General features: G+C 36.1%; 1 long non-coding RNA gene across 2 annotated transcripts; it reads left to right on the plus strand.

Annotated features, from left to right (window-relative positions):
• The first annotated feature begins 3,409 nt into the window (after positions 1-3,409).
• LOC111086008 lies at positions 3,410-9,255 on the plus strand. 2 transcript variants are annotated; one of them, XR_002610788.1, is made up of 3 exons: positions 3,410-3,506; positions 4,584-4,710; positions 9,011-9,255. It is a non-coding gene; the product is annotated as an uncharacterized LOC111086008 (long non-coding RNA). The 2 variants fall into 2 exon arrangements; XR_002610787.1 differs by lacking the exon at positions 3,410-3,506 and having other exon boundaries at positions 3,518-4,710.
• The last annotated feature ends 575 nt before the right edge of the window (positions 9,256-9,830 follow it).

A 9,830-nucleotide genomic window follows, 5' to 3' on the forward strand; every position in this document is an offset into this window, starting at 1 on the left:
GTCACAAGAACGTCGAATCTGAATCACTTGAAAAAAACACGGGGGTGCTTAACTTTTTTCCAGGTGTATAGATAAACATCTAACTGCAGATTGATCTCAGGCTTGGTACTTTTTAAATCTATTATTACGAGTGCGTGCAGCTACTTTACATGCACGCAAAATAGGTTTATCATAGAAGACCTTGATCATTCGACTTTGTGTCTCAATTTGCTCTAAGGGCATCAACGCTGGCACGTGTGTATTTATTATAGTGAGTTATATAGCTAGTAGATCGAATGGTGTATTTGGCAATATTGTTTTTTTTTTCAAATTAGGCAAATACGTCCTTCAAGGATGCACGCGTTTCCAAATGATTATGAAACCTCATGTCACAAGTTTATGAATGTCTGGAGTGAGACACATGTAGTTGAATTAAGTGTGTGACATTTGTGACATATAGATCCATTTTGGGCTTACCTTAGGTGATAAGAGGTTCTCGAATTTAAACATCACATTAATTTTGATGCAAAGTATTATAATGATTACTTCAAGCAACACTATCTGGTTTAGCCAAACAAAATGACCACGGAGTAATGGTAATATCCACAGATAGAATGGTTTTAAAAATCCTTATTTTCGACGTAGAAGGATATATTTTCTGGAAGTTTCACAAATTGAGCACTATGATGATGCTAATGTACACAAAATAACTTGAAACTGAATACCGTCTGATGCCAGTCATTTTGTTATGCATCTTATATACGTAATGGTTTGGTTTGATTTGTTTTGAATTTCGCGCAAAGCTACAAGAGGGCTATCTACGCTAGCCGTCCATAATTTAGCAGTGAAAGGCTAAAAGTAAAGGAGCCCACCGCCAGCTCTTGGGCTACTCTTTTACCAACGAATAGTGGGATTGACCGTCACATTATAACACCCCCACGGCTGAAAGGGCGAGCATGTTTGGTGGGACGGGGATTCGAACCCGCGATCCTCGGATCGTGAGTTAAGCGCCCTATCCACCTGGCCATGCTGGGCCATACGTAATCGAAATAGTGCCAAAACTTGAAGACAGTTGGTTTGTTTTACCAAAGTGATAAGTAATTACTGTGGTGATTCGCGAGAAATAAGCAATGAGATGGTTAGATGACGCTTGAAAGATCTGGTTCGTGAGAAATAAGCAATGAGATGGTTAGATGACGCTTGAAAGATCTGATTCGTAAGAAATAAGCAGTGAGATGATTAGATGACGCTTGAAAGATCTGATTCTTGAGAAATAAGCAATGAGATGGTTAGATGACGCTTGAAAGATCTGATTCTCGAGAAATATGCAGTGGGATGATTGGATGTACGCCTGACAACGTCACATTCACAAACTATATGATATTTAGCAGCGTTTGGTTCACTTACATGTAATGATAAGAAGGCTCCCTGCATGTGTTTTGTGTAAGGTAAAGCGATGAGAAGATGCAGAGGAAGACCGAAAGATAGTTAAAATAGAACAATAGAGAGGAATACGAGAAACACAGAACTGGACAGAATAGAGGCTGAAGATTGAGAAGAAGACAGAAAATTGTGGAGAGCCTTCGTGAAAACTAAAAATGGTACTTGTATACACTTATTCACAAAATATAATATAAAATAAAAAGAATGTACGAAATGAACACATTAAAGCTTAAACTTACGGGTTACACGACGGTTAGGAGACAATTTTTATTGATTGCATTTAACTTAAACACGTCTGACATAAAACAATGGTATAGACTCCTCTTTGATGTTAATTTGGATTGTTGTTAACAATGATGTAACCAGTGTTCTCTCTAATCTGCGCGGCCGCACAACAACCAATCAAATGCCGCGCACATCCTCAGTAATGTTGAAGAGTCCCAATACGTTAACAGCCTTAATGACCCTGGCAGTCGATGGGCCTAAAGCCCAAATAACTAACTTGTAGCATTGCAATGCGGTCTAATGATCCAATAGGGTCGATGGTCTAAAAATACCCCCCCCCCCAAAAAAAAAAACAAAAACAACACACACACACAACAAAAAAACAATGACAAACAAACAAAAAACTAGTAACGCACATCCGCACATTGCATTGATACTGGTGCACATGAAAAAATTCATTCCACACATGGAGTGAAAAAAACTAGAGGGAATATTGATCATGTAACCCTTATAAATTAATTATCCAAAACCTCTGACAACCACAAAAAAATTAAATATAAAAATTTACAAACAGGCTAAGTGTTAAAATCGTTGTATTTATAAGGTTTATTTAACAGGAAATTTTGAATTTTATAATGTTTGAATCTAGTTGAAGTAGAGTGAAACTAAAGGAGCAAATGTAATCTGAATACCACCAAGTCCAAAAGTTAAATAGAAATGGTGGTGATTTATAATAAGTTGAAGTGTAGACTGGCCCAACGTTAACGCAAACAAAATTAGTTTTAGTTGGTACTTTGTCTTATTCTTGGTTGTTGCATCATCAATTAAATACAAATAAATTCTGGAAATGAATCTCAAATCGAAGCTGTAAGTACGCTCAAAATGACGACATAACGAAGATTGTGAGCTGCAAGTTTGATCCCACCGAGCTGAAGCACGAAAAGAATAAGTAGGTCACAAGATATCACCATTCAGTTTTATCTCATCGATCAACACTGAGAGTCACGATCACTAATTGTAGCACGTGATAATCTTTCGCGTCATTCAAATTACCTAACGGAAGAACGAGACGTTCCATTTCTCTGATGTAAAAACAAATGGAATTATGACGTCAAAAAGAAATGATACTGATTGACGTTTTACTAACGTTGCTAAAAGTTTGTACGGTTGAAAGTATGATTTAAGAAATAAAGTAGAAATTAGAAATGACTAACAAGTAGTTTAAAACTTTAATCTGTTGAAATAAGCAAGTTGAGAGGATATCACGATTTCTTGATAAAAATAACAAGAATTTAAAACTTCTTTACGTTTTCTTTGAACAGATGGTATCAAGACAGTGACAGACACTGTAAAAATATGTGTAACATAAAGCTGAGGTTGCTCACAGTTTCAAATACGAAAAAAATATACAGGCTGAATTTCTTGGCTGAGAAAGATCTCGGTAGACTTTAATACCATAGTTGTACTCAAACCTTTGTATGTTTTAACGAATATCATTAGAAATAAAAAACAGTAATATTATTTTATAATATAGATTATGTAATAATCACTAGATGATTCCTCACCATAAAAATACACTAAAAGGATCTTCAGCCTTTTCCTATACCAATGATAGTGTGATAACGTGATTGCCCTAGTTATGGACTATTGCTCTGCAGTGCAATTTCCACTGCAGAAGGCTTCTTCTGATACACTGAGGTCAATGTTGTGCCCTCTTCTCTTTAAATATTTGTCAAAGTTCATCAACCGTGGTTGGACGACTTTCAAGAGCCTGTCTGAGCAATGGAAAGGCACAGAAGTCCATCATAAGTCTATGCGAGTTATGGCATGACTTCACATTTGTACTTGCATCTTGCTGAGTAAGTGACATGTTAACTTGGACGTGTAACTTGATGCGTTTTGTTGTCTTGATCAAGATAAGCATCCAATCGGTACAAAGTTGGTATTTCTTCGAGATATAGTAGTGTCAGCACGTTAGTCAAATTGTATGCAGAGGGTACCTTAACGTACTTCTCGACCCACCAAATGTTTAACTTATCATTACAACTGTAACCTGCAGTCAACACAAATCCCTTGAGATAAACCTTCGTACCATACTATACAGCTTTTAAATGTTGTATCATCGGAAAGACAATATTAAATTATCCGGACATACTTTCACTTGTCACATGATCACATGCCAGATACCGTTCACGTTGCTTTCGACAGTTAGTCTTTCTTTTCGGCTACGTACATTGAGAGAAGCTTGTAAACACGGCTCTAGTATCTCTATGTGGATTGTTTGATTTACAGTTCTAAGGGAGGCGTTTACTTTACCTGGAATGGACTACTGTGTTCTTAAGATGACAAGATGTTTAACTCTCTACACTACTCTAGATGTGCGACTGGTAATCGGTTGTGGATTAGCTTTTTTTTTTTCCTGTTGAAATTATTTGCTTTACTGATGCAGTTCGAATCTACAGGTATCCTTTTCTTCAAAATGCTAAATTTTCTTTCCTTGCACGCTTTTATAATAGTGGAATAGGTGAACTTCGCGTCGAAATTTACCCCTTCCAGAAGCTGTGTTTGTTTGTTTAATTTCACGCAAAGCTACTTGAGAGCTATCTGTGCTAGCCGTCCCTCATTTTGAAGTGATAGATTAAAGCAAAGGTAGCTAGTCACCATCATCCACCGTCAAGTCTTGGACTATTTTTACTAAGGAATAGTGGGATTGACCGTCACAATATAACGCCCCCAAGGCCGAAAATATTCGGTAACGGGATTTGGGCTCACAACCCACAGATTGCAAGTCTATTACCCTAACCATCAAACCAACAACCAGGCCCTCGACAGAAGGAGTCAATATTATTTATTTAGGCATCACTTGCACTTGAAAATCCCCATACTTCAACCATATGAGCTTTGGTTGATTGACTGCTTGTTTGTTTGTTTTTTAGAGCAAAGCCACGTTGAGCTATCTGCTGTGTCTACCACGGAGAATCAAACCCGATTTTAGCGTTGTACGCCGGTAGACTTACTGCTGTCTCACCGAAGAACACGAGCTTTGAATTGGTGTTGCTAAAGGTAAGGTGGCTGGATATGAAATCTAATTTTTTACCATAATATTTTGAACTTTTGTACTAGGATAAATCAAAAACATATTTTATGCAGATTTTTATTAAAGGCGTATCAATGAAAATGTACAGAAAATAAATACGAATAATGTGTTCTAAATCAAAACCGTTATTTTATTTCTGCTCACCAGGTACTACTACTTGAACGTGGAAAACAAAGCGAAACTATAATTAAAAAAAAGTATTTTATTATCAATGAAAGTGATGTATTAACTTTTTTAAAAAATGTCGTCAGCGTTTTTAATATTTCATTTCCCATCAGATAAGGTGACTGATTATCCCAGACAAGTTAAGTTGTTCTTAATTACAGAGAAAATTACAATACCATACAATACAATATCGTTATAAAATATTAACAATTAGATATGTAAACACGAACAAGCACTTAATTCAAAAGGCAGTACGTTTAACTGTAAATAAAAGCTAGTCAACGTCAACTGCGATGAGAGCTAAAAGTTATCTATATACTTAAAATACTTACCAAACTTTTCGGATTGTTTTGGTTTCTTCTTCAACACAATTGTACAGTAATCATAGACAATATACCTCAATGTAACACATAAAAGTTGGAGTGGGATTATTTATGCATCAATAAACTTACTACGGAAAAGAAAGAAAAAGCATATTAAGAATAAAAAGTGAAAACAAACAAACAATAACTTATATTTAAATACCTAAAAACACAAGGTAATTAGTAGTAATACGCAGTGTAAACAAGAGATAATCCTCAATAGCAGCGACACTTGAAATTCTTGAAGACAGGATTAAAGTAAACTAACCTATGAGACCTTGGACATGGTCTAATACATCAATCGAAAGAGTTTGACCTCCTGAGTCCAAAACTGTAGTTAGACCTCAAATCGGTCAATAGATGACGGAGCTACGGGCTAAAAGTTTGTACTTGAAAAAACAAAAACGCAGAGCCCATTCTATGAGCCAATATGCCGCGGCTAAAAACAATAAAAAACAAACAAACCCAGAGCTGTTCTATGAGTCGTTATGCTGCGGTTAAAAATTATCGCTAAATGAAATTGAAAAAGGAACCAAACAAGATAGGGATGGAAATGGACATATAATTTGATCTGGCTAATGATCACATAGCATACTAAGCCGTCTCGACTTTACATAGAGAATAAAATCCCTACATTACTGACTTCCCCACTTTGTTGAATAGAATCTCAGCATTCATCATTATACCTTTCTTTTAGTTAGCTTTAGAATACTACTTTTATGAAATATTTTACAATAAAGTAACATTTTACGATTGGAAATTCTGGTTCTATTTGCTTTGCCAGTAAAGAAGCCAAAATTTTATTATTCATGTAAAGTCGAGACAGCTTAGTCTGCTATCTGATCATTGGCTGACTCGATTGATATGTCCACTTCCATCCTTATCTTGTTTGGTTCCGTTTTTCAAGTTCGGTAGCTAGCTCTACATAGCTTTTTTATTTAGTGATCATTTTTCCCTAATACTTATTTGTTTACTTTTTATGAGATGGAGTACGTGAATTACTAGGTTATAGAATGTATTTTAAAACGTTATACATTTTGAATAGAACAATAACAAAATAGGCATTCAAAGATTGTGAAGACTGTTTTGCTCTATGAAATGATGATAAAATTATAGTTGCTGCTAGAACTAGGTAGACGCTAGGCCTGTTGAAGAAATATTATGTTGAATGCAAATAAGAAGTTTCAGTTTTGACTATTGGCCAGTTTTCGACCTTGGGACGCTCTAAATAGCTGAAAAGTGGCATATACACTTGAGATAAAGAGACTATGCTAAGTAGCTCTTCATATCTAGCTTCTGATGACTAGTATGTGTTTTTTTTTACTTACTCCTTCACTTCATACATAATATAGGGGTTGGCTCCCTAACGACACCAGTGGTATAGTGTACAAAGCACTGAGTATTCCACATGTTACAGTAATCTAATGTTCATCTATTACTGGCTAGTAATTCCTGTTTCACCCTGTATTTAAGTTTTTTAAAGAAACACCTTATTTCTGTAAGAAAACTAACTTCAAGGGATAATGATAACATCGTTTACACCAGAATTATGTTTTTTCCCTTATTTTAAATTTCGTACAGAATAATGATAATGATAATGCCGTAAATAACAACTATAATTATATTGAATTTATGTTGTTTAAATACATTTCTAATCGACTAGTGCATTTGATTTGGAGGGACAGTGTCCTAAGGATATCACATTTACAGAAAAAAATCCTTCCATTGGAGGGTGTTATTATTCACAACGTTTTTGTAACAAATTTCACATCATTTAGAATCCAAAATGGGAAGTAAAGGGTCTATACAAGATCTAATGTTAATTAATCTCAAACCCAAAGGTTCGCGTAAAGATGTGTTTATAGTGCAAAAATAGCGTAATTAAACAAACGCTCCAATGACATGAATATAACATTTCCAAAGAAACATTCATTTGTTTGTTTGTTTTGAATTTCGCGCAAAACTACATGAGGGCTATCTATGCTAGCCGTCCCTAATTTAGCAGTGTAAGACTAGAGGGAAGGCAGCTAGTCATCACCACCCACCGCCAACTCTTGGGTTACTCTTTTACCAACGAATAGTGGGATTGACCGTCACATTTTAACGCCCCCACGGCTGAAGGGGCGAGCATGTTTGGTGTGACGGGGATTCGAACCCGCAGATTGCGAGTCGAGCGCCCTAACCACTTGGCCATGCCGGGCCAGAAACATCCATTACTTCTAGTACAAAATGTAAAAAAAATCATAAAGGCAGCTTCTTCGAAAAAGATATTCACTGCAAAAAGATTATGCAACAAATATAACTAGATATACTTCCGCATGGTCCCTGAAAGTGTTCTGTTTTAAGAGTAAATAAAACCAAAATTACGATTTATTTCTTGATTTTGAAGTTCATGTCATGCTGTTTTTGTAGCCTACAGAGTGCAAAATTCTTCTTGTGATTCATCTCATGCGCACGTTTTACTGACGTCACAACAGCACAAATTGCAACGTTAAGCGTCCCTTATGTGACGTCATTTTAGTGCCTACTGAGTGACTGACAACACACTACTGTATGGTGGCAAGTGGTTAAAACATGTTAATATAATAAAGACGAAGTTAAGTGGAAGAGTATGACTATTCGGCCTTACTCACTGTACATTATTCCAGACTTCACAAGCCAAAGTATCTTGAAACATTTTAATCTAAATGTAAGGTGGCTCCAAAATTTTAAATGTATGCGAAAGGGTACTGCCAATAGCTTGATTTAAAGCAAGAATTTTTGTACATAGAGACGAGACGAAATCTCACGTTTCCAGGTTAAACGTTAGTTTAACTTGATTATTCTACGTTTATGCCAAATTTTCTAACGATTTAAGTCCAAAATTATTGCTACTAACACGCCTAAGCGAATCATACCATCGCCCACTGCACCACGACCCTGTCCATGCCCCAAAAGACGTATTTCCATTAAGATTAGTTCCAGACACATAATTTCAATACTAATTACATTAAATTCACTATTTGGCCTTACAACGTCATTTATGTTATCAGTAGTTGCTTATACATACCAGGGAATTAACCAAACAGATGTTGAGGCTGAGACTGATTTAATTTTTGAAAACGATATAGAAAACACTTCATCCAGAAAGCCGCTGTTGTTGTTGTTGTTGTATTCTTAGTGCAAAGCCACACAATTGACTATCTGCACTCTGTCCAATACGGAGAATTTAAGCTCGGATTTTAGCGTTTTATATCCGTAAACTTATCCCCAACCCACTGGAGGACACGTAATAAGCCTAAACGGGTCACCTCGCCATATTCCTTGCTTAAAATTGATAGAAAAGGTTAAAACTGAAAACAAAATGTTGACTACAGCAATCTACGACCTGTTATGCAACGCCCCGGGGTATCCTGTAAACTCATATACGGTACGCCCCTGGGCGCATCGTAGTTTTACGGGGCACTGGGGTAATAACAATCGCCAAATCCAGGGCACTCGGGAGAAAATCCTTGTTAATAAGAAATAAAGTAAGAAATGGACGAAAAAACCCTGATGACCCGGGGCATGGCCTAATGGGTCATATATATATATATATTCAAGGTTAAAACCAGGGGTGTCACGGTTTGAAATTTTTATAACCGGTTACTCGCTATGTTTGAACCGATTCCTAACATATTAACTGATCTAATTTACAGGAATGATTTTCAAACGTTTCTGTTCGCACACCACCTGACCTGATATTTTTTTTCTCCTCTAGGTGGACCACAGTGGCATCTATATATTATTCTCTCGCTTCCTTTCTGTAATTATGCAGCCTTTCCACCTACCATCTGGAGGGAGCCACAGATTGAAAACCGCTGACTTAGTCTACGCAGTAAAAACTGTCGGTGTTAAGTTGTGGATCTGTCAGAGATTACTGAATGAATTAAACCAACATTTTTCTTTATGCTGATATCAATTATTTACTCGTGTATGAAATGGCAAATATATTATTAAATCAGACTTATATTTCAGAATACATGAAATATTTCAGACAAGCTGCCATATTAAGATAACCGCCTCAGCTCATAATGTTTAGAACCAGACAGAAAGTCCTCGCGCATGCTCTGTTTAGGTATTTCCTTGAGTGCTGTAAAGCACCTAAACTTCTAAACTTTGGTATCTACTATTTGCCACATGTGAAATGGTGGCCAAGCGAGCGATCTTGGACTACAATGGAATTTCGACTCATAGCACGTGTGACGGTATAAGTAAAACTGGATATAAAATAATAATGACAATAACGGTTTCGATTAGCGGTCAAGAAAATTCTGAACCGGCTAGTTTCGAATCAAACTATAACCGGTTATTCAAGTAATCATGATGCGCCTAGTGTATATATTACAATATAATAACAAAGACCTTCATTTTAATAAAGAACAAAACAAACGTAAAATGGCAATGAGCTTGTACTATACACCAAAGAAAATAAAACATTGTGATTCCTATGCATATATGTTACATAATTATATGAAGTCTTGTCTGTTTAAAAGTAACTCTGTAATTTTATAAAATCTATCAGCACACAGTTGTGATAC

Source organism: Limulus polyphemus, unplaced genomic scaffold (genome assembly GCF_000517525.1).
Source record: "Limulus polyphemus unplaced genomic scaffold, Limulus_polyphemus-2.1.2 Scaffold776, whole genome shotgun sequence".
In the NCBI taxonomy this organism is placed as follows: domain Eukaryota; kingdom Metazoa; phylum Arthropoda; class Merostomata; order Xiphosura; family Limulidae; genus Limulus; species Limulus polyphemus.